This window comes from Chiloscyllium plagiosum, unplaced genomic scaffold, assembly GCF_037043375.1.
Source record: "Chiloscyllium plagiosum isolate Xiang-an unplaced genomic scaffold, Cpla_swu_hap1 HiC_scaffold_29, whole genome shotgun sequence".
In the NCBI taxonomy this organism is placed as follows: Eukaryota; Metazoa; Chordata; class Chondrichthyes; order Orectolobiformes; family Hemiscylliidae; genus Chiloscyllium; species Chiloscyllium plagiosum.
Window position 1 is genome coordinate 29,216,671 of NW_028270167.1, and position 26,424 is coordinate 29,243,094.

A 26,424-nucleotide genomic window follows, 5' to 3' on the forward strand; every position below is an offset into this window, starting at 1 on the left:
GTCGACATGGAAAATGATCATCAAGAGATCCACAGAAGTCAAGAGACTAGATGATATTTTTATGCAGTGTGATTAGGTGTTGGAATGCACTGCCTGATCATATGGTGGACACCAACTCAATAGTAGCTTAAAAGGCAAGTTGAAAAAAAACTTGAAGGAGAAAGAACAATGCAGAGATATGGGGAAAGATCAAAGATTTCCTGGACTATTGCTCCAAAGTGTTGGCATGGACTTGATGGGTTGAATGATCAACGCCCTGCACTGTACTATTTTATGATTCCATGGATTGATGACCTATTGGGTATGTGGAGAAGAGAAATTCAGTTGAAGACTAATTTAATGTTTGTACTCCAAAAAAAAGCACACACATCATGCATGAAAGTGCATCCCCTTTTGGGTTTTTCTATTGCAATTCTGTTTGCATTTGTTTAACATGCTACACCATTTCTGCTGTTGAAAATCACAACAAAATATTTGTCTCTGATAGCCACCAGATGTCTCAAAATCCTTTACAACCAATAAAGTACTAATGGAAGTACAGCCACTGTTTTAAAGTAGGAAATCTTAAACCAATTTGTGCACAGCCTGCTGTGAAGAGAACTGACACTGTGATAATCACAAAATCATTTGTTTTTTCTGATGGTGATTGAGTGATAAACATTGGCAAAGCCATGTAATAATAACTTACCTGCTCTTCTTTGAAGTCATGCCATGAGGTAGGGTGATAGCTACTTGAGAAGGCAGAGATCTGATGTTCAAAGGTCTGATCTCAAATCAGACTAATCAGCAGACAAGCCCCAGGTGGACAGAGGGTATGCAACAGGGATATTCTTGAGGCCTGACTGATGAAGTGCAGCATTCCCAGTGACACTTGGGAATCACTGTCCCAAGATCATCCAAATGGAGGAGAAGCATATGGGAAGGCATTGAGCAATTAAAGACTTGCCGGTGGGAAAAAGCACAATCTAGGCAAAAACAGTGCTGCAACACCAATGCCCCGTGCACTCCTTCCCACAGCCACCTCCTTCCCCACGTGTGACAGAGCCTGCAGTAGCTGCATCGGATTGTACGACCACTTAGGGACTCACCCAGAGAGTGGAACAGAGTCATTCTCATCTGCAAAGGAACGCCAATGAGAGGTGATGGGATCTGAAATCAGCACCTCCGACAAAGCAGCATGTCCTCAGTACAGCATTTGGAGGGTCAACCAGGAATTTCCTGGAATGGGATTTGAACTCTTCTGAGTCACATTGCACTGAATGTTAGGAACTGAGCTACAAGAAGCCCACAAAAGACTAAAAAGTTATCTAGTTTCACTATCAGACATAATGAAATGTAATGCAGCAATGATTACAACTGCCAACCCTGGATGAACAGGCCAAGTGCTTAGTACTTGGAGCTTCCAGCAAACTTGAACAACAAATTATCCACAATATGCAATATGCCAGGAGGTAAGTGTACAGAACTGATTAGCAGTGAACTGGCACAATGCATTTGCACAGCTGGCAAAATGTAGTTCACAGTTTATAGATGTCATCTGAACCTTTATCATCATGTTCCTGCCGAACAACATGAACTAATTTGTTATTCTGTAGTGGAAATTTAATGCAATGCACTACTTGGGGCACAGCCAAACAGTAGATTATAGTGAGGAGATTTAAAGCTTAAACCCATAGGAAAACAGACCGCTAAGCTATCAGTACAATGGCAGATTACTAAGAACCTGCAGTTAGATGGCTTACCCGCTGGTCTTTAAAGAACTGCAAACTATCAGTCTACGTGACAATTTATGTTGAAGTAACACAAGCATGACATTTTATATGATTTAGATTGTATTAACAGTCACTGGAAGGAAGTGACCATCTAGAAATTACAAATTTGGGAGCAAAAAAGTCTCAAAGTATGTCTGTTGTATTTCTTAAATATTCCTGAGGAGAAACCTTTCTCCATTCATTTAGTTACAGACGTTGTACATAATAACAGAGTAAGAGTAAAATATGGAAAGGTATAGGTCTAGAACTGCTAAGAGAGTGGATCAGAAAATGCTCTCAAGTTAGATTTACATTAGTTTACTTCGATAGTAGAGTGTTCGCAGACATCTAGAGTTGTTGTTAAAATTATTATTAACCTTTTCAAATGGAGAGGTTGATGTGGACTTCGCAACATAGAGTTACTGATAACAAGAGGCAGACAGTTTATGTTAGGTATCATTAATAAGAGGGAAAAAACACAATGAACTAAGGATCGGTCAATTCTAATTATGTGAGTCTAGTAGCTTGTATAACAAGTTTGGAGACAAATTGTGGCTAAATAAGTCACATGGATAATTATATCCCATTTTGTCTTTCATTTCCAAAGATGCACAGGTTAGTTGGATTGGCTGAGCTAAATTGCCCATAGTGTCCATGGAAGTGCAGGCTTGGTAGGTTAGCCATGGTAAATGCAGAGTTACAGGGATATGGTAGGGAGGTGGGTCTGCATGGGATAGTCCTCAGAGGGTCAGTGTGGACTTGATGGGATGAATGGCCTGCTTCCATACTTCAGAGGTTTTATGATTAATTTGTATCTGTTTCACCATCATCCCAATTTACCTGGTATCAAATGAGCTTAAAAGGTAAAAATCAATTGTAACCATAAAGGTACGCTGAGTATAAACCAAACTTCCACAGTCTTCAATGCTATTTCACGAAACATTGCTGGAAACTGATGCTGCCCACAAGGCTGGCCATAACTCCAGATACAGGTAATTACCATGGTCAGTTTATCTGGATTGTGCTCATTCAGTGAAGTATGTCAATTCATGCAGAAGAAAACTGACTACACTAAACTAATACATGTCTCAGACTATTCTTTCTTTGGAGATAACTTACTGACAAAATTGGGTTACTTCCAGGTAGTGGTCTCTTGTCCAGTTGCATTGCATTATTTGAATTGGAGTAGGTTATCCACCATCAATTCAGCAATAATTTCTTTCTTCACTCTCAATAAACTATACATTCTGGCTTACAGGCAAATGGAAAATTTTATTTACGTCTTTATAGAAATCTGTCAGGACAGAGACTAGAACAGAGTGCTGAAATTAGCAAAACAGAGTAATTCCAAAACCAGTTTTTGCTCAAACTGATGATTAAGCCAAATGCAGAAAGTGCACCTCAAGACCTATTATGCAGAAAATTCATTCATTACCAATTACAGCAGCTGATATCCCTGCAGGATTTATTGGTCCATCACAATTGTACAAAGTGTATGAAGAGCTCTCTGTAACACTACTTCACAACTCCTAAGGACTTCACCATAAAACGTCAAGTGTAAAGTGTAACATTTAGATTATCCCCCCCACCAAAATAGTTACTGAGGTGTATTAAAGGACTTTCACACAAGGTAATCAGTAAAAAAAACTTGTTATTTCAAGGTTTGTGATTCCTGTATAAGAGACTACAGCAGAAATTATCAAGTCACGCTTCAGGGTAGTTTTTGACTTGATTCAAAACCAACAGCTGAAACTCAACCATATTTTGACAAAACATGATTTTCAAGAAGGATTTCTCTCTATGAAGACCAAAGAGGTTTCTCTTCCTATTATCCAAAACTTCCTTTATCAATTACTTACCATACCCTTATGTCATACTTCATGTCCAACGTCAGCCTGATTTATCCAATTCATCATTCTCGGGGAATCCCTGCCACTTGTACCAACTTTCAGAGACCGTTGGGCACCTGATCAAGCAGTCAATCCAGTCCCAGACATAATATACAAGGGGAAACCGGCCTTCACTTTATGTACATATATGTGGGTATCTATATTTTACATACAGAGGTCATGGGTACAGGAAGATGTTCTATCAATTTCAGGCAATATAGCAGTAGACTTCGTTATGGCAGCTGTGGTCATTATGAATACCTAGTTGTGTTACAAAACCAGTAATGTTATCCCAGAAGACCTATTGATTCAAGAAGGATTGACAATTTTAGCACAATGTCTTTAACATATTCTTTCATTTGATTATAGTCTTAAAAGGCACTTAAGGGTAATATATGTTGCATTAGTGCAGATCTTTTTCTCCTGTGTCAAAGAGGTGTTTGAATCCAGAGTCTTAAATAGTTTGTTAGAGGATTAAATGTTTTCTTAATGATTTTAAAATAATTCCCATGGCAACTGCAATGCTCCCAAGGCAAGTATATACACAGTGCATATTGAGAGAATGACTTTGGAGCATGCATGAAGGAAGGCATAGAAGTAGTATTGAGAGTCAGAGGTGAAATAGGTGGATTGAGGATTGTAAAATGGGGACTGGGTAACTGGAAAATGGAGGCAGAACATCTAACTGGAAGCTCCCATAATAATATTGCACACAAGCCCAATCACTCATCATCTTGTGAACCTGGCCTGTGTGAAAAGACCAAATGCCAGGTAAAATTTCTTTGGAGCCCATTGCAAGGGCGATTCTGGAGGGTCACCGTCCTTCACTCCAATGAATAACACCTATCTGGCCATCAGAAATGCTGGGCCAAAGAGAGTAAAATTGGCCGTAATGAAGGCCCCCACTCATTGTGAAATTCAGTGGAAGTAGATCCACCTTCTAAAAGGCTTAACTCTAGCTTTGTTCACAGATAGATCCAATTCAGAGGTGGTTTACACTTTATATTGCAGGACTGTTTGAGACAAAATGTATCAAGGTGGCAGTGGATTGATACACATATTACTGGAACAGTTCCCTCGCGTACCAATTGTCAGGTTGGAAAGAGGGTCCAAAGCCTATATTATGTAAGGAATAGTCTGTTACATGCAATTCTCCTCAGGTCAGGCAATTACAGGTTAAAGAGCAGGATTTTTTTTAAATTCATTCGTGAGAAGTGGCTAGCATATATTGTTCATCCCTAATTGGCCAGGGGAAAGTTATGAGTCTGTGGAAGATACATGAGAGTCTGGAGCCACATGAAGGCCAATCTAGCTGAGAGAGCAGTTTCCCTCTCTAAAGGACATTCTTGAACTAGTTGAGTCTTTTATGACGATTGGCAATGGGTATGTAATTGCCATTAGGTGAGCTTTATGTTCAACTACAGATTTTTATGGAGTAAATTTTCACCATCACCACATCCTCAAAACATTTAGCTTAAGGGTTCAGGGGTTGACCACTTACTTTTATTCCACCGAAGATTCAACATCCAATGGAGGACAATGGGTGGGCTCACAAAGCTGAAAAACCACTCAGAGTCTTTCCAGCTTTAGCATAACATTAGTAGATGAGGGAGCCTTTTCTTCATCTTCTTTCAAAATGAAATTAAACTAAATGGCCTGAGCAACTGAGCCACCATTGTCCATGTGAGGTCGAAGGGCCCCTCCACAGGGTGGCCTGCTCTGCCTCTGAAGCCAAGGAGGAATATAATGCTTCCAATGTTAGCTGGGGCATTGCCCTTTATCCTGTCTGCCACCAGGAGGCAGCCTCCATGCAGCTGCAATATTCCCCAACACTTCCATTGTCTTGATGGCTAACTGGAAAATTTTAATTGTCTCCAACAATAAGCCTTAGGTGGACTTTAAGAAGCCCTTAACTAACAACCATCTCAAAATAGCTGTGGGATTGGGTAGAATAGAGTGATTAGCCACTTGGTCTCCACCATTAAATCCTACCTTCCTCCATGATTGCCACATTGGTGGCTAACAATCCTCCCTATGACATCAACGTGGGCAACACTAACATCGATAGAACAGTGTTCACACTAAAAAGGCTGCTCTCATCCAATTTCCTGAGTGAATATAAATCAACCTGAGATTCAATCTAATTTAGACACAACTTACAGAAAACTCAAAGGATTTTATCACAGTTTATTTTGGAAAATTTTGTTAAAAATCACAATGAAAGCATGTTTTAATGTTTTGAGGGAGGCACTGAGTGAAGAAAACTAAAATTAGGTGGTAAATCATCGATATTCCACAGTGCCTCAATAATTATTCAAATGATAGCATTTGCCAGTAAAAAGGTTCTGTAAAAAAACTATAGACATTCTTCAGCAGTCTGACAAGGCCCATTAAAAGCACTAACAAGGTTTTGATACTCCCAGTAGTAATGAGAGTTAGCTTTCAACTCTACAATCTTCAGTTGTCATACTGGAAATATTCCAATCAGGGATTTTCATTAGAAAAATTTTATAGTTCGCATCTAATCTATTTTTACAGTAGGTCACAGCTCTTGTTAATAGTGTAGAGTTCCATGCAAATTTGAAGGTCATCAGCTCTGAATTATTTTGTAGATAAACTAAGGGTTAAAGTCACCAGAGCGTGACTGGATCATAGGCCTGCCCTCTCATTAAAGACAACTGGTGGTTTAACCTGAGGGTCACCATACCTCAGGCCAGGGGAGAAATTGAGTTGGTACCTCAGCCAGTGTGGGAATTGACCCCAGGCTGTTGACATCACTCTGCATCACAAACCAGCCACCCAGTCAGTGTAGGGCTTTGACAGCCATCAAACAGATATCTTTGCTATGAAGTCCAAGCACAAAGATGTGTCCACATTTACTGTCTTTAATGATCACAAGATATCACAAGGAGCATTACAGCTAATACAATGCTTTCAGACCTCTGGTCACTGCTGTAATGTCGACAATTTGCACACAGCAAACTCTCATAAACAATGTAGCAATGGCAAGATGATCTATTTTCATGTTGTTGATGAAGGGATAACTGAGTAGGATACTGGGATAAATGCCCTGTTCTCCTTTGAAATAGTGTCTTGGGAATTTTTACAACTACCACAGAGGGTAGATAGAAGGTCAGTTAATGGCATATCTGAAAGATGCAGTCTTATTCCATGCAGCGCTCTCTCAGTACTGCACACACATGTCAATCTCCACTTTGGTGCTCAAATACTGGAGGGAGGCCTCTCCAAAACCCTATAACCTGTGATCTACTTTTTTTTTCTGTCTGAGTCCAAGGTCACAGTTGACTTCAGGATACCCTTTAGAGCACAATGCAATTAAAGATGGCAGCAGGAATATAGGGTCGAAAAATGGCAAACAACATACTTGTTTGAGTACCTGGAAGAATAGGATACAAAAGCATCAAAGTGATGTCCAACTTGTTCAATATTTTATGGACTTGTTGTATTGTGTAAAGTTTCGGACAATCAATTAATCAATTGAATTTGTAACTGTTGATAAGGTAAGGCACAAATTTAGTGGAGAAAGTGAGGTCTGCAGATGCTGGAGATCAGAGCTGGAAATGTGTTGCTGGAAAAGCGCAGCAGGTCAGGCAGCATCCAGGGAACCGGAGAATCGACGTTTCGGGCATAAGCCCTTCTTCAGGAATGAGGAAAGTTTGTCCAGCAGGCTAAGATAAAAGGTAGGGAGGAGGGACTTGGGGGAGGGGCGTCAAAAATGTGATAGGTGGAAAGAGGTCAAGGTGAGGGTGATAGGTCAGACTGGGGTGGGGGCGGAGAGGTCGGGAAGAAGATTGCAGGTTAGGAAGGCGGTGCTGAATTCGATGGATTTGACTGAGACAGGGTGGGGGGAGGGGAAATGAGGAAACTGGTGAAATCCGAGAATTTAGTGGAGAAGAATAAGGAGAATGAAGAGAGGATCAGAGACAGTGAAAGAGAAAGGAAGAGAGAGAAGTTGAAAGAGAGAGAGAGAGAAGTGAGACAGTGAGTCGGGAACAGGGAATAAGAGAGAGGGCGAGAGAAGAGAAGAGCAAAGGAGAGAGAAACTGAGAGGGTGAGGATGATGATGCCAGCAAGGGGGCAAGGGGGGGCATTAAAGGGTGGGGAGAGAATGAGGGCAAGAGAGAGAAAGATTGTGGGGAGAGAGGTCAGGAGAGTTTGGGGAGAGACAGAGAGGGCAAGAGAGATTGAGAAAGCCTGAGGGTGAAAGAGAGCACACTAGAGAGGGAGACAGCATGAGAGAGAGAGGGAGGATGCAGACTGAGCTTAAAGGGGAGGGGTAAGGTGAAGAGGGGGGTAAAAAATGAAGAAGAAAGGGAGAGAGAAAGAAAGATAGAGAGAGGTGGAAGCAAAGAGTGAGAGAAGAAGAGCTGAGGGAAGAATAGGAAGACAGAGAAGGTACACGAATGAGAAGAACATGAGAAGAATGACAGCAAACAAGAGGAGATAGTGCGAGAGAGGAGAAGGATGGAGGGTGAAAGGGAACAGGGAGAGAAGGAGGAGGGAGAAAGGGAAAAAGAGAGACATGGGAGAAGCGGCATGGGAGGGGGAACGTGGGAGAGGGGAATGTGGAAGAAGGAGGGGCGTGGGGGAGAGAGGTGAGGTACAGAATTGGAGCAAACAGAGAAGACTGTGAAGGAGGAGAGATAGGAAGGACTGAGAAGAAAAAGAGAGAAGATGAAGCAAAAGCGCAGGATGCAAAAGGGAGACACAGAGAGATTGGGATTATGAAAGTGAGAGATTGGGGCACCAGAGAGAGGGGGTGAAAGGGGTGGAAGCACGAGAGAGAGAGAGGGGGGGCACAAGAGAAAGAGAGAAGTGTGTGAGAGAGACAGAGAAAGAAGGGGGAAAGGGTGAGACAGATTGAGAAGGGGTGTAAGGGAGAGGTATGATTGAGAAAGAGAGACAGACAGACAGACAGAGACAATGTTTGTTGTGTTTGAGAGGGATACAGAGGAGGGAGAGACAGTGAGGGTGTCTATGAGACAGAGAGGATTTGTGTGAGAAACACAAAGGGATACATGTGTGTGTCAGACAGGGAGAGGGACAGATGCAAGGGTGTTGTGAGAGACAGACAGATAGCAAAGGATGTGCAAGGGAGACAGAGAGGGGTTGAGAGACAGACAGAGAGTAGGTGTGTGTTTGATTAGATTAGATTCCCTACAATGTGGAAATAGGCCCTTCGGCCCAACCAGTCCACACCGACCCTCTGAAGAGTAACCCACCCAGACTCATTTCCCTCTGACTAATGCACCTAACACTATGGGCAATTTAGCATGGCCAACTCACCTAAACTGCACATTTTTGGACTGTGGGAGGAAACCAGAGCACCCGGAGGAAACCCACACAGACACGGGGAGAACGTGTCCACACAGACAGTCACCCGAGGCTGGAATCGAACCTGGGACCCTGGTGCTGTGAGACACTGAGCCACCGTGCCGTGAGAGAGAGAGAGAGAGAGAGAGAGAGATCCTACTTCCCACATCGTCATGTCATTGATAAAGCAGTTGAAAATGGTTGGGCTGAGGACAATTGCCTGAGGAACTTCTACAGTGATTTCCTGTGGCTGAGATGACTGAACTCTACCAACCACAATTAGCTTAATTTTGTGGTAGCTATACAAATGAACAGTGTTCCCCCCCAATTCCTGGGTTCTTTGATACAACACATTGTTAAAAAAAAACTGACTTAACGTTAGGGCAGTTACTCTCACTTCAGCAGGTCTTTTGTCCAGACTGGGATCAAGTCTGTAATCAGGAACAGGAGCTGGGTGGCCCTGGTAAAACTCAAATGAGTGTTAGTGAGCACATTATTGTTGGGTAAGTCACTATTGATCATACCTTTCATCACTCAGTTGAAGATTGGGAGTAGACAAGTGAGGCATTAATTGGCCAGGTTAGATTTACCTGTAATGTTTTATTGTGGTTTCAATCTCAATGAAGAAATACTTAAAACAAAAATGCTGGAAATCACAGTGGGTCATGCGGCATCCATGGAGAGAGAGAAGGTTAACGTTTTGAGTCTAGATAACGCTTCATCAGAGCTGACGTGAAGCATGGAGGGAACAGCATCCATTGGAGAAATATCCTACTATTCTTTGAAATGATTCCATGGATTTTTCTTTTTACGTCTACTTCAGAGGATCCAGATTTTAGATTCAATGCTTTAGAGTGGGACTTGAATTCACAGGAATCTGATTCAGAGTTGATGATTCTATCACTGAGTCAAGGCTGACAACTAATGCAAGGGAGGTTCGAAGAAAGTTTTAGTTTTACATATACAATGGTCATAATATGGAAAGATTTTGAGGTCATAAATTATTTTTCAAGGGAATTAGTACTTCGGAAAGAGGAAACCAGAGATTATGGAAAGTGAGATGAATGGAATTTTATTACTCTATTTGGAAGACAATCACCATGGTCCTACCCCTGGACAGAGGCTGCCTTCTCATTAGAGAGAGAATATTGGGGGTGGTTTAACCTGAGAGTCACCCCCTCAGATGAGGGGAGAGGTTGAGCAGGAGGGTCCTTCATGGTAACATCAGCCAGTGTGGGAATTGAATCCATGCCATTGATGTCACTCAGCACTTCATGAGTCAAACAGGATATATTGTATAGTAACAGGTGATGAATCCCAATCCAACGTTATGACCATGGTGACCAGTGAAATAATTGTTTTGCCTCGTCAAATGTGTATGTTATATCTTCGCTAAATGCTCAAACCCAGATTCAAGATTCTAATATAGTGTGTGCACAACATTATAAAATATTAAATTTCTTTTTTTTAAATAAGTGACAAGATATGCAGTCAATACATCATATCTTGACCATTGCAACCACGTGCTGCTTAATACTAAATCCTGGTCACAACCAGATCCCAGTATTGGTCACAAAATTGTCGATGAAAAAAACAGAAACACCAATCACAGAATAGGTATCATACTGAAAAGAGGTGCAAAAATGATGAATGTTGTCATAACCCTTACCTGTCTGAATTACTGGTGCATCATGCTCATCTATTTACACTCAATAAGGATACATTTTTATTGGAGCAAATCCAGTGATCCAATGCAAGTTTAATCCCTGGCAGCTAAACTAATCCATTAGCCTTCTATCCTCAAAATACTTCTATTGAAAGCATTGAAACATTGTCAATTAAAATGCAAGAGTTAAGAATTTATGCAAAGGGATCAAACACTCATGCTTCCTAAAAGATGTGTCACCTTTTAGGAAGCATTACAAATATGCTGGCTCAATATCAACCTGATTTACAAACCCCAAATTCAAGACATTTTCTCCATCAAGAATCATTTATGAATTGTACATCATGTATCTTCACAAGCGCAGAGTTTAGATTTAATGGTGAATGGGTTATCTACAGCAGTACTGCAAGTGTGGACTGCATTGATTTAAGTGTGTGAAGTGCATAATTCAAACTGGCTAGTAAATTTTATGATGTATCTTCTAGTTCAGAATTTAAATATGATTAAGTCCACACAAAATCAGTCAACTCAAAACAAACAAGAATTCTGAACCATGAAAATGTGTCATACTATTTATCTAACAAACATAAATCATGCACCAATAATTATAAATCAGTTTAATCACATCTCATTTATAAATTAGTTCAAACTGACACCATGAAATTACCATTATCCAGAGATTGCTCAAGACATTGTTCTTTTTCAATTCAACATCATGACACTTATTTTCTATCCTCAGATATAGGCCCATTTTGAGATGTGTTGATTTGAGATTCTCATACAGAAATGTGTTTTACCCAAATGTGAAATAAAAATCCTCCAGGTCTGGAGCAGAACAGACTGGTGTATGGAGTGGACCAATCTTTGAACATGTTTATGGAATGGAATGGGAATGGGAATGCTTGCAAGTTCGTCCTCATGCTCTTAAATGTAGATCCAGATTGAAGTGAATTGATGTGATCAATGCATGTCATTATGAGAATCTAGATGGGAAATGCAGCTTGCAGTAATAAAACATGTTGACATCCTACGTTCAGAAGACATTTAATATTTCAGAGCATGCCACAAGAACTAAAATTGACCAGCTTCACTTTATTGGTGTTTGTTCAGCTAAGGACAAAGTCAAATATTGTGACTCATTTACTGAATAATAGGGACAAATATTCTATTCATATCAGAAATAAAGGAAATTAACAGCTGAGCTGATCTATTTATGAGGAAATTTTGCATTCATGAGATGTTATTTCCTCTCCCTTAACAAGTGACATTTAAATTATCATAATTTCACAGAAATAAAGAAAACTTAGAATAATGCTTCAAATAGAGTAGATGGATTGACAATTTTCCCTACTGGTTACTGTTGATATCACAATAAGAATTGGCTTAATGTCCTCACAATGTAATATGCACCATCACCAGTACCCACAAGCCAGAAGCTCAAAGCTCACAGGAAAACACAATTGCAAAACAGATTAGACATGGACTTACACTCAACAATGAACAAATTCTGATAGAAATTTAGCAGGTAACTTTCCAACACCTATTTATTCTCTTGAAGCCATTCATTCCAAAGGGTCTCTCACAGCATCCAATAGAATGGCTTACAATTCATGTGGGACCCACTTAAACTGAGTTGAAACACTGATCTTTGATGTAGTAGCACATCCGAGTGGGGCACGTGAGTGGGATTCCCCAAAACAAAGTTGCTCTGTTCTATAAAGCTGTTGGTTGAAAACTTGACAATCCTATTCAAGCTTGTCCTTGCTTCAAAATAAAATATTATTTCATAAGCAACCACTGCAGAAGTTAGTGTCCATGAATGGCATGTGAACTGGCTTAAGGAGTAATGGAGGTAGCAAACTTAAACATGGTAAGTGGCAATGATCTAAATTAAATCAGAATATGCTAAATAAAAACAATGTGTAACTGTGCAAATTATAAGTGGGAACGTTGAAGCCTCAAGGGTTCATGAGGTCAACATTCAAGAAATGTTTGTAACATCTGTAGTAGCATAATTAGGATACAAAGTGGGACAGATTGTTTGGAGACCTGGGATATGTGGAGAGAGATAATGTTGAGTTGCCTTTCCAAACATTATAAGACAAAGGACCTAGCTGTTTAATGTGATTAAAACAAAGAGATAAGACCCTAAAAACAAGCAGATGTTGTAAATGGTGAAGAGTCAACTAACTGTTGGGAACATGACACAGTTGTGATGCCAACTAGTGGTCAAGTAACTAGTCACGGATAATCTACCAAGGACTGATCATGCAAGTTGCATGCACAGACCGGGGTAGAAGAGAAAGTTTTGTTTATTCATTCACAGAATGGGGGCATCACTGGCTAGGTCAGCATTGGTTGCATAGAGGACAGTTGAGAGTCAACCACATTGCTATGGGTCTAAAGTCACATGTAGGCCCAGCCCAGGTAAGAATGACATATGCCTTCCCTAAAGGACATGAATGAACTAGATTTTTAATTTTCCCCTGATACTCAACAATGGATTCATGGCCAACATCATATTTCAATTCCAGATTTTTATGGAATTTGTATTCCACCATCGGCCCCAGTGTGATTTGAACCCAGGTGCTCAGAATATTACCTGGGTCTCTAGTTTATCAGTCCAGTGATAACACTGTTTATCAGGCCATGAATAATACCACTAATACACAACCATCACCTCCCATTGCTTCAGGGTAACAGCAGGCATGTTCAGAGAGGAAGTAGTCTGGTCAACTACTTGGAGACCAGTTATGGGGGAGACTGATCATCCATTGCAATGCAACTCTCAGACAGCCCAAATATTCAACCCACATATTTCTGTGAGTGTAATGCTCCTCATGCTCCTAGGATTAGTATTGTGGAAGGCTACATAAACGACTTGAGAGAACAATTTGGTTGTTGAATTGTTGATACGCAATGTAAACGTACAAATGGATAGTAAGTGCTTACAGTTCATTAACCTTTAGGAAGACTGAACTACATCAGCTATGAGATGCTTTTATCCTCATTTGCCAGACAGTACTGATAGAATTCAGTCCAAGAAACTATTTTCTGATGTATGATGAATACATCTAGTGTGTGCCTCTTCTTGCAAATACTTTATCCTAAAGAGGAGCAAGTTAATATTTCAACTAATGCTTCAGACACTATATGACAATGCTCAGCTTCTACCCTTTGTAAGAAGGACACATCAATTGCAAACCAAAAACATTTATCACAATTAACCAGCATTCTAATCTGTCTGTTTCAATCCCCATATCATCTGACATACTGTTACAACCTTGGAGTGTTCTTTCAGAGATGGAGATTATAAACTTCAGAGTTCAAACCATTTTTAGGATTACAGAGTGAAAGCGAAATTAGGAGTTTTTCTATTCTAATGATAGCTGACCTCCAGCTCAATGAAGAACTTTTGAACTTTCACTTCCTTGAATATGGGACATGTGCAAGAAATTAAGGATAAAATCATTTCGGATGAAAAGGAATCCAATCGGTATGTGAAATGTTGTCTCTAGCTTGATATTTCATTGTAACAAGAATTGTCTGGACCACTCCTACTCTGATCTCTTTAACCTTAACCTTTCTACATCTTTCAAATGAAACTTGATGAAAGGGCACCTCATAAAAATAATGTGTAACTATGTAAATACGCAGTCACAGCCTTTCAGACCAAATACTGAACAATTTCCCAACGTAACAACTGCTTTGTTTTATGACGATAAGGGGATGGGGATATCTAGCTGTTTCTATTTACACCTCATATCGACCCATTTTCATAGGAACAGGTGAGGCCATTCAGTGTCTCAAGCCTAATCTACCATAAAGTGGGATTGTGGCTGTTCTGTGCCTAACTGCGTAGAGCTGCCATTGGCTCACATCCTTGAAGGTCTTTGCTTAACAACAAATTATCTATCACAGATTTAAAAATAACAACTAATCCAACAACCACTGCTGTTTGTGGAAGAGAGCTCCAAAAATCCAAAAATGGTCAAATACTTCCTAATTTTGGTTGGGAGGGGGAGTTTTGTCCAATTAGCAGCTTCTTTTGCCTTGCACCATTATTCTCTGTCACTTGACTCATTCCTACTTCCTACTCTATCAAACGCCTTCCTTTTTGTTCTTTGCTTCTGTTGTGACTTTCTGATCTCAGGACTTGTTTAAAATTGGTTACATCTATAATATTTTCCAGATCCATATGGAGCTACAACCCTGAAAGTTTTGTGTTTTTTCTCTCCACAAATGTGACCTGACCAATTGACTATTTCCAGCATTTTCTATCTATATTTCAAAAGAAAAACATTAATTGCAAAAGCTTCCATGAATTCAAAGTTTGTGCGAAGATTTGTAGCTCGGGTGCTCGTTGTTGTGGTTCTGTTCGCCGAGCTGGAAGTTTTTGTTGCAAACGTTTCATCCCCTGGCTAGGCGACATCATCAGTGCTTGGGAGCCTCCTGCGAAGCGCTTCTTTGATGTTTCCTCCGGTGTTTATAGTGGTCTGTCCCTGCCGCTCCCGGTTGTCAGTTTCAGCTGTCCGCTGTAGTGGTTGGTATATTGGGTCCAGGTCGACGTGTTTGTTGATGGAGTTTGTGGATGAATGCCATGCCTCTAGAAATTCCCTGGCTGTTCTCTGTCTGGCTTGCCCTATGATAGTAGTGTTGTCCCAGTTGAATTCATGTTGCTTGTTGTCTGCGTGTGTGGCTACTAAGGATAGCTGGTCGTGTCGTTTTGTGGCTAGTTGATGTTCATGTATGCGGATTGTTAGCTGTCTTCCTGTTTGTCCTATATAGTGTTTTGTGCAGTCCTTGCATGGTATTTTGTACACTACATTAGTTTTGCTCATTTTGGATATCGGGTCCTTCGTTCTGGTGAGTTGTTGTCTGAGCATGGCTGTTGGTTTGTGTGCCGTTATGAGTCCTAGGGGTCGCAGTAGTCTGGCTGTCAGGCTGATGATGTCGCCTAGCCAGGGGACGAAACGTTTGCAACAAAAACTTCCAGCTCGGCGAACAGAACCACAACAGCTTCCATGAATGATTATCAAGAGTGAGAAGAGGCTAAGACCTCTTTTAATCAATCTCTCCTACATTAATAAAGATTCAACTGTTGTTCACTACATCAGCACAAACTAATAATTCTTTGAGGACTGACTTTACCATGGAAGTATGAAGGTTTTTTCACATTTTAAAATGTGCCAACTTCACAGGAGTAGAGAAGTATTGTTTTTTGTCCTTTGGACTTTAACATTCTTCCTGGCTTAGGCAAAAATGCTGTTCAATGAACTAATAGGATAGTCTGACCATAACCCTGATGTGCAACAAATTCATCAACATATTGAATCAAATTGGCAGCCTCTACAGTTGAACTGATGAAGCAAATACATTAAAAACAGTATGCCATGCACAAGCTAACATTTGCACATCAGCCATTTTGTATTTCAATTCATCTTATCCTTAATCTACTGCAAAAGTTTGTCATCCTTTCTCTTGTTCTCATTTAATTTCCTTTTTCATCCTCATACGTTAATTTCCTAAAACTGTTTCACTAGCCTACTCTCGATGGTTCCCACTAACACTGTTACCTCCAAATATCTTCTGGTTCGATTAAAAGGTCAACTATTAACAAATCAAAACTGTTTCCCTCTTTGAAAATGTACTTTGACTTTAATGTTTTCCTGTACTTCTGATTTCATATTAGTTTTTCAGCATTCATGATTTTTGGATTTTGTTTTGAAGAGTTTCTTCACCCCTGAATGGACAAATGCATTTTCAAGTGCAATTGATGACCATGGATCCTGATTAATAGATAGATTAATAAATAGGAAAACCACCTCATGAGTGGTTTGTCAACAGATCTTGCACATCCTCTCCAAAACATTACTCTAATTGCAGATGCAATCATTGAGGCTTGTAAAAGAAATTTTAACATTAAACTCACCCCACTGCAGTACTGTGTTTGTTTTTCTTTACCTGATACAGTATCAGCAATTTCCTATTTATGTGAACCTGAACAATAGTAGTTGATTTTTCTTCAAAAAGGCCAACTTTTGGGGGAGGAGAGCAGAAGAGAGTCTGCTCTAGATTTTCTTGTTCCTATTGAATGTATCCAATCTAGTTTAACATGTGCAACATGCATTGTAAAGTAAATCAAACATATACTAACATGCATATAGTAAAACTATTGACCCAGTTCTCATTTATTTAGCCTACTTTCCATTTTTATTAACTCAAGGATTCAGTTCTTCAGGGATTGTAACTGGCTCCATAGAAACTGAAGTACTTTGGTATCATGTGCAAACAAAAAATGCAAAACATATCCTGGCTCCTAAAAATTCTCCAATGTTGCAGTACATAAACACTTAATCTTTTGAAATCACACTGCTTTCAGCTAATATAGAACACACGCTGCTTGCATGCAGCCACCTTCACAAGGTCATTCGAAATTAATCTTCTCAGGCAGTCTTCAATAAAAGTACAAAGTGCTATATTTCATTTTATGGTTATCATCATTTTCAGTTTTTCGAGGCAATGGTCTACTAAAAGAATGATAATTTAAGTGAATATTGCAACTCCATCAGAATCCATTTATAAAAGCCTAATATATCATTAAGTAGAAGATTATTCTCATTATGTTAGGTGTTCACATAATGAGTGTTCAAAACTCACTCTACTTGGGTGTATGGTATGATGAATCATGTGATTGATTCCAGAAGTTATGCTCTCAGACTCATGACAGCTCTTACTTTCTACACCATGAAGTGTTTAAATGTACGTCCACTTCTGATTATAGTAGTGTTACATTGACCAATGGAGAGTTAACAACTGCGTACAATGAAATTCAGTCAACAATTAGATTTCACAATTTTCCCAAAGTGGTGTTTTTGGTTTGTCACCCCTTTGGGTTCTTGGCTATCATTTATAACTCCATCCAATTAAAATCTGGATCATTGTCATAAATTAAAATGGTTCATGGCTGTGTTATCCTAATTTTAATAAGGTAGTAAAGATGACACTGGAGCTCCTGTTGAAATAGTGTCACTATCTCTAGGCTAGACGATCTAGATTCAAGTCCCAGTGCTGTGTCATAACATGCCTGAGTAGGTTGATTAAAGAAAAATAAAGGCGACACAAGGGGTTGAGTCCCTAACAACGTAAGCAATGTCTAATTGATTAAATGAAGCTTTTATTGTAAATTATAGCACCACTGTGTCATTTGGGCCCTCTACATTCACTGTGCCCATGAGATACAGAAGGCTCAGGTTGATCAGTAGACACTGCCAGTTCCCTATTTAGTACCATCTGGGCATAAACAAAGTTGCACAGCCATGGTGTACAGGCAGAAAGTGCCTTTATACTGGGCATGAATCTGTGAAGCTGGTTCCTATTCAGTTTTTTTTAAAATTAAGTCAAGATCTTAATATTTTGAATTTAACATAATCACCAGCCTTTAAAATAAGTGACATGCTTACAATAGGGTATGCTCCACTGAGTAATCAAATGAAATCTAAATTGTTTCTTATCCAAAGGGTAAAAGTTTAACTCTGTTTTTCAGAATTTCAAGCAAAATCATAGTTCACTAATCTGTATTTTAAACTACCTTCCATCTGTGTCATACAGAAGAATTTTCTTGTGTGGTTTATAGATTACTTTTGAGAATATTAAATGATTAGAACAAGTTAGATATAGATTTAAAGTTGAATTCGGGTGAAGGTGACCAGTATAGATTTAATTTCTGACGAGATCAAACCTGATGATTTCAAACTCAGAGAGACCCCGATTTCTTCAGCCATTACAAGTTCAAGCCTCGAATGTAATTTCATTGGAGCTTAGAATTCGACTGAGATGCCCTGAAATGGTTCCAATCGAGTTATGCTGCAAAATCTGTACATGTTAAATAACATGTGGCCTGATTTAGACTGCAGCAAACCGACTAACTGGATTAATCCTGACAGAGAGAAAAAAACCCGCAAATTGGAATTAATGGAAATGCTTTCGTCTCAAGTGGTGTGATGGGAAGCTTGTAATGTTATTTACTGTATGTTTTAGTCAAACAAAAATAAAAACCCTCCTTAATGTAGAGGAGTGAAGTGACCTTAAATAAAAGTGGGCAAAAACGCCTTTTAGCAAGATCCGATTCAATAGTGAGACTAGGCTGGCCAGTCGGGGCTGATCCCTTCAACTCTCAAAGCTTGTAAAATGGTCGAAATCGCAACAGCTTTAGAAAACATCAGAAGGCAAGGTCCAGACATTGATGAGGGCAAGCAAACGAAATGCTGGTATCTGGTCAAATTTTAGTGCCATCTGTCTCCCATCTGGAACGACAGGGACCTGGAATGGATCGGGTTTACAGTGGAACTGGTCGACTGAATACTTCGGAAACAGAGAGTCACACCAGCAACTGGAATATCTAAGCGGCCGCTGTTCAGCAGCGAAGTGTGTTGGAAGGGGTCGGTGAATCACACTAGAAGATTGCAGATCGGCGAGGCAGCCGAAATGCCTGAAAAGGTGCATTTATTGCAAAGGAGGACATTAAAGAACACTGAGAAATAAATCTCCCTCTCCCAAAAGCAACAACAACGTGAAGACGCATCACTTCGAGCAGAATTCGCTGGGGAGCTGGGTGCTGAAAGGACAGCTCCTTCAGTTACAGTACAGCAGTCTCAAGGGTGCTGAGCTGATTGAGCGGTCGGACCAATACATCAGCGCGCCGTCCCAGACTATTCTACCGATCAACTCCCAATAATCAACCCCCAACACCAATTCGTAGCCAAACGCCCCACTCGACACTAATAAGCTGCAACAGCTCGCGGCCGGCGATCGGGGCAACTGCAGAGAACAGCATCAGCAACCTCTGTTTCCGAAGAGAAACCCAGTGCAAACTAATTATTACCTACCACCACTCCCCCACCATCCCCCCCCCCCCCAACCCCACATCGACGGGGAAACCCATCTGGATTCCAGGACCAGGAGTTCCCGAGGCTAGAATCAGCTCCCTCAGACTCCTGGCAAAATCCAGCGGCAGCAGAACGCTGAGGATTGCTCGCCACCACCGCGGAGGGAATCAATGAAGTTAAAATAGTCTAAAAGGAGGAAACTTAGCGGCGGAGGCGATTAAACGGGCAGTCTGGGGCGTGCGAGCCTCAGCCTATTGTTTTAACTGCAAGCAAACGAAAGAGGGCGGTTGTCCCTTTAAACACTGCACATCATCCAAAGTTGGGTCACCTCCATTGAACATTTAAAAGGACAGTCCAGCAAGTTGGCCCTCTCTCCAACACCAGAACTGTGCACTGCAGGCTTTAAGAAATGCCCCGCGCTTGGTTCTGTTGTGAAACAGGAGCGATGTTGGTGAACTAATACCAACACTATGTAGATTTGCACAGCTCCTTCAGAACCAGAGGCTGTGTCCAACCAAACACTGCGCATTCAACTGACGCACCATTCACCCAGCTACCCAGGTAACACTCTCAAACTAAAACGGAGGGTTTTTTAAAGAAAAAAATATATAAAAATAGTGCCACTTCACAAATAATGTGTCGTGGATTCCATCGGGTAACACGAACCCAAGTTCAACTGAGGGAGTGCGTGGAAGCAATCAGTGCATACTTGCAATTTGCACTGAATCCCCCTGAAGCTCAAACCCTCAAGTCAGCCACTTTTTGGAGGGGGGAGCGGTGAATAATGACTTTTTGCCCGAATTGCTATTTAAACAGGCGACAGCCCGGGAACGTGATAACAACTCGGTCTGTCCGGTAGAAAGCATGGGAGTGCTGTTCCAACTGGAAACCAATACAAGATTTGAACTACACAGTGCCTACTATCACATTCACTTCAAACACAGGACTTGTCCGTGCAATGCAACAAAAAGAAAGTTTACAACTGCACGGTACATTCCAACACATTGGGTTCACCATTCGGCTACCAAGCCAACATTCGTGAGAGTATAAAACGCATCAGTTTTGACAGTGTCAGTACCTTGAGAAAGGAGGAGGAGAGCCATTCCTAAAAGGACGATGCCACAAACTGAAACGTGCATTTTCCCCTTCTTGTTTCTTTTTTTTTTAAATTAATGATTGTGTTTTCTTCTTCTTCTTCTTAGCTTGCTTGTTCGATGGTCTCGGAAGGGTTTAAACAAATCCAGCAGACTGAGCGAGCAAAGTGAAGGACGAGTGAGGGAGAATCGGCAGCAGCAGCAGCAGAGAGAGAGGTACACACACACTACAGAATCCTGCTCAGGCAGGCTGGTTGGCTGACATGCAGGAGCGCGCCCCCGCTCGGCTGTGAGGAACTGTGCACGACAGCCAGGCGCGCTCCCAGCACTTCTATCCCTTCATTGGCTCATTCCACAACGGGCTGTGCTACCAGAGTCTCGCTCCACTGATGGGCAGCAGCTATCATTGCAGAGGTCGGTGCAAATACTTAAAGAGACACCTCTCTGAGCTTTCGCACAGTCCCAGACAGGCTGATAGAACCACCCGATAGAAAGGATGAAACATTTCACCGGGGCGAATTCCTGTCTCCAGGACTATGTGTTTTATTTTCCCTTTAAATCTGAATAGGCGACCTATTCGGGTGAAATTTCTCCCTTTTAAACAGAGGGTTGCTTCCTCAAAGTGTATTGGAAGCAGATGCTATGAGAACAGTAAAAATAATCATTTGAGCCTGTATATGAAGTGGAATAATTTAGGGAATAAATTGGGGTTTGGGATAAAAATGAACAGGTATGAAGGTTCAAGAAGCCTCTTATATGTTGTAAAATTCTATAATTCTTTCTTCTCTAATAACCCGGGCTTCTAAATTGTAATCTACCTCCTCGAATTACACACTGCCACCTTCCTTACAAAAATGGGGAGTTTGGCAAAATGAAATGCCACCACAGCTTTTGGAGGTCTGGGCAATTGGGTAAGAGTTACATCATTCTTTGGAATGTTTGGTAACACTGCATGCTTTGGGGATGATCATCTTATATTCTTTTCTTTCTCCATACCTAATGAACACAGTTCTCAAAGAGGATGACTTCAGTGAAAACCAAATGTAATTGTGTGAAATAACAATGAAGACTGTGTCAGGAGGATGGAGAGCCAAACATTAGTGATTGGAAGGTGAGCTCTGTATTTTGAGAAGACTGCGCTTAGAATCGAAGCAATCACACCTTGATGAGAGTGTGTAATAAAGGTAAAGTCACCATCGTTCTATTATCTCTTTAGTGAGAGACAACTGGTGATGATTGATTTGAGGGTTACCACACCAGTCAATGGGAGAAGGAGGGCCCTTCATAGATGACCTCAGCCAATGCAGGAATTGAACCCACACTGTTGGCATTCACTAACTAGCCATCCAGCCAACTGAGCTAACCAACCCCAATATGTAACAGGTATAAGATACTAAAATTAATCAATTATTTCAGGAGCGTACAATTTGGGGCTCCATTGTGGTAAAACAATTGAGATACTTGACCTTTTATTTTCACTTGACGACTTGCTCGTCATAATTTTATTTGTAGTTCATTCTCTGGATCAGTGTATCATTACTGCATAGACTGAATATTGTAAACTCAGTCATATTTTTGATTTGATAAGCCACCACTTTCAAGGTTTTTGTAGAAAATAAAAGGTTCCAAAGATGTGTGGTAACTTATTGGTATGGATAGAAGATTGGCTGTCTAACGGGATGCAAAGAGTAGTAATAAATAGATCTTTTTCAGCCTGGCAAATGTCATAAGTGGTGCTATATGGGTTGGTGCTGGGGCCTCAATTCTTTACAATTTATATAGATGATTTGGCTGAAGGGACTGAAAGTATTGTAGCTAGATTTGCTGATGACACAAAGATAGATATGAAAGTGAATTGTGAAGGGCTCATCAAGGAGATGACAAAAGGAAGTTGATAGGTAAAGTTAGTGAGCAAAGATATATCAAATGGAGTACAATATGGGAAAGTGTGAAATTGTCAATTTTGGCAGAAAGAATAAAAAACAATCATGTTATCTGAATGATAAGAGGTTGCAGAGCGATCTTTGTGTCCAAGTGCATGATTCACAGAAGGTGATTGTGCAGATACAGCAAGTAATCAGGAAAGCTAATAGAATGCTATGTTTTATTGTAGGGTGAATTGAGTGCATGAGTAGATTGCACTTCAGTTTTATAGAGCATCGGTGAGACTGCATCTGTAGTGCTGTGTACAGTACTGGTCACGGTACCTGCAGAAGAGTGTTAATGCATTGGAAGCATTTCAGAGAAGGTTTACAAGACTAATACTTGGAATGTGCAGAATGCCTTATGAGAAAAGGCAAAGCAGGTTATGCCTGTATCCTCTGGAGCTTAGAAGAGTTAGAAGTAACTGAAATTGAAACATATCAGATCCTAAAGGGACTTGACCAGGTGGATGTTGAAAAGATGTTGCCTGTAATGGGAGAATCTAGAATTAGAAGTAAAAGTAAAAAAAAGAGATTGCTGATTAGACAGAGCTGAAGAAAAAAAGAGCTTCTCTCAGCGAGTTATGAATCTTTGGAATTCCCTTCCTCAAAAGACAGTAGATGCTGAATGTTTGAATGTTTTTTTAAGACAGAGGTAGATTCTTGATTGCCAAGGTAATGAAATATTATCTGAGTGTGATGAAGGAATGTAGTGCAGAGGTTAAAGTCAGATCAGCCTTGTTCTTTTTTAATGGTGGAGTAGACCCAAAGTGATGAGTGGCCTCCTCTTGTTTGGATACTTGACTACATTCTGCAGAACTTTGCGTAATTACCGTTGTCTTGAAACGAGGCTAAATATCATCCAGAAAAGAGCAGCAGCACTGGAGCTATGTGTTCACAAATCACGGAAGGTGGCAGACAAATTTGCCTTTGAAAACTGTCCACTTAGTTTTCATAACTTTCCTCCCTACCTCTCAGCCCTTCCCCATTTCTTGGCTGCTGCAAACCCTTGTGAAACAAATTTCACATTCTGTTTCATCGTAAACAATGTTAATGTAAATGGCCTTCAGGATAATGAATTATGACCCAGTATAAGATTAGAGAGCTCACCACAAATGTTCAAAATTGACAATGTTATTCGAAGAAGATTGACATACCTCTTACTCTGGCCCACATGTTCCTTTATCCCAACCTAATGAGACTACCCTCTATTACATCAGTATGCTATTTTCATATGCAACACTTGCTATCCTAGACTGAAGATTTGGTATCAACATAGTGAGTGCCTACTCACTTTGAGAGTTACATTAAGAAAAGACTTGGATCTCGGTTTGCATTACAGATTTACAGATAGAGAAGGACTTCAATTCCAGAGCCTTTGGAGGGTTTGAATGCAGTTTTGAAAGATCAGTGTCGAGATCACTGCAGTATGCAATCTTTCTCCTACTTTCACAGACTAGTTTTGTTTCACAAAAGCCATCTTCCTGCTAGGTTAGCAATCCCAGCCACATACCACTTGGCTTTTCACAGCTCCAAGGAAAGCCTGTCACTATTTTTTAAGCTTCCTCAAAAGAAAACTGGTCTTCAGCATGCTTATTAATTTTCCAAGTACCTCACTGCAGCCTTATGATTAACATATAGGATACCACACTGTCCACAGTTGCATGGGAACTATCCATTATACAACATAAAGAATTTTACTTTCAATTCAGGCTTATTTGCAATATGGATAATTAGAAGGATCCATTATCAAGTTCATTCACCCTTGTATTTCTTTCCATAATTCATCCTGAAATATGTAAAGTTCCTGTAAGATTATTTTTGGATTTGTCAGTAATAATTAGCAAATGACACTCTTATTTCTGCTGGAGAAACTGCATTATTATTTTGCACTTTTCCAAGATCCAGCCTTTGATTGAAACTAGAATAATTAGTATCAGGCTTAGAATCACCACTCTTTAGATGTATGTGAGAGTCCTTGAGAGGGTGCAGAGGAGATTTACCAGAATGGTTCCAGGCATAAGTGATTTTAGCTGTAAAATTAGATTGGAGAAGTTGGGATTGTCATCCTTGGAATGAAGGGAATCAAGGAGAGGTTTGATACAGGTGTATAAGATTATGTCAGGCTTAAATAAACAAAACCAAAAATTTAACTGTTGGTGCAAGAATTGATGGACACAGGCTTACGGTCAGGTCAAGAGATACAGACAAAGAACTTAATTTACAGTGGTGATAATGATTTGAAACTCACTACCGGTAGTGAATTGGAAGCTATGTTGATTTCCAAAGAAAATTGGATGAGCACTTGGGGCAAATAAACTTGCAGAGCTATGAGGATAAAGCAAGGGAACTCTGGATCACGCTGCAGAGAATTGGTTTGGAACTGATGAGTTGACTAGCATTCCTCTCTTCAACAATGACTGTATCACTCTATAGCTGAATTTTCACATTTTTTGGTAAAGTGAATGCCAGTGAGTTTCTTGGCAGATGGTCTGCCATGACCTATGTCAACTTTTGTCATGCAATCATCATTAATGACAACTAGTTTTTCTTCTTTTATTCACTCATGGGACGTGGGCATTTCTGGCTAACTCAGCATTTATTGCCCGTCTCTAATTGCCCTTGAGAAGGCAGTAGGGAGATCTCTTCTTAAACTGTTGCAGTCAATGTGTTGTAGGTAGACCCACAATTTCCTTAGAGAGGGAATTCCAGGATTCTGACCCAGCAACAATGAAGGAAAGCCAATAAATGTCCAAGGTAGGATTGTGAATGGCTTTGAGGGGAAATTTACAGGTAGTGATGTTCCCATATAACTGCTGCCGTTGTCTTTCTAGATGGATGAGGTCATGTGTTTAGAAGGTGCTATCTAAGCTCTTTGGTGAATCTCTGCAGTGCGTCTTGCAGATAGTACACACTGCTGCAACTGAGTGGTGGAGTTGTAGATGGAGTAGATGCTTGTGGATGTAGTGCCAATCAAGCGGGAAGCTTTGCCCCATCTTTGGAATTTGATTCACATTGCCAGAATCCCAGGTTTGATTCCAGCCTCGGGTGACTGTCTGTGTGGAGTTTGCACATTCTCCCTGTGTCTGCGTGGGCTTCCTCTGGGTGATCCGGTTTCCTCCCACAGTCCAAAAGATGTGCAGGTCATGCTAAATTGTCCATAGTGTTAGGTGCATTAGTCAAAGGGAAATGGGTCTGAGTGGGTTAGTCTTCAGAAGGTTGGTGTGTACTTGTTGGGCTAAAGAGCCTGTTTCCACACTGGAGGGAATCTAATCTAATCTAACCTAAATAGGCCCAACCTCCTTCCCATTGGTCACTTCACCCAAGATAGTGGAAAATTCTGCTCTCTGTCTCTTTAACATTATTAAAGAAATTAATACTTATTCTGAAGTTCCTGTTTTCTCATTTCAGGGGCTGTCCTGCTAACAAAAGTTGAAATATTTGTGCACATATTCTGAAAAATCAAAGTGTTCGGCTGCATAACTGGAGGAGTTCCATTCTACTTATGTGCTCAGAGACACCCGAGGTACCTTTGTAATCAGCAGACCAATTGATTTTTGTAATAAATTGTATGCCAATTCTGATATCTATATCTCCTGGAATGTTTTCAAAACCTGGTAGTTTTCAATCTCCCTCAGAAATAGTTACAGCAAGTTGTGCGACTCTGCAAAAAATGCATTGTAATACATTTGGGTCTACTACCTAGTAATGAGATTTTACTACAAATGACCCATTACATTCTTTATTTCAGATCCAATTTATGTCTTGGATAACCTTATTAATTCATTATCACCATCTTTCCCTTGCTATTGGGATTTTATTTTTTTGTTTTGCAATGATGCTCTGGAAGTTCGTTCCCTTACTTTATCAATTTGCAAAA

The 26,424-nt window shown here is 40.4% G+C and overlaps 2 long non-coding RNA genes across 2 annotated transcripts in view; one reads left to right on the plus strand and one right to left on the minus strand.

Moving 5' to 3' along the window:
* Positions 1-20,734, minus strand: part of LOC148142277 (uncharacterized) — a 99,420-nt gene extending 78,686 nt beyond the window's left edge. The window contains exon 1 of the long non-coding RNA XR_015752053.1: positions 20,607-20,734. This is a non-coding gene — a long non-coding RNA (uncharacterized LOC148142277). The remainder of the gene's footprint in view (positions 1-20,606) is intronic.
* Positions 20,735-20,908: 174 nt separating this feature from the next.
* Positions 20,909-26,359, plus strand: LOC122540710 (uncharacterized). The gene is made up of 3 exons (XR_006309386.2): positions 20,909-21,036; positions 21,632-21,733; positions 25,956-26,359. It is a non-coding gene; the product is annotated as an uncharacterized LOC122540710 (long non-coding RNA).
* The last annotated feature ends 65 nt before the right edge of the window (positions 26,360-26,424 follow it).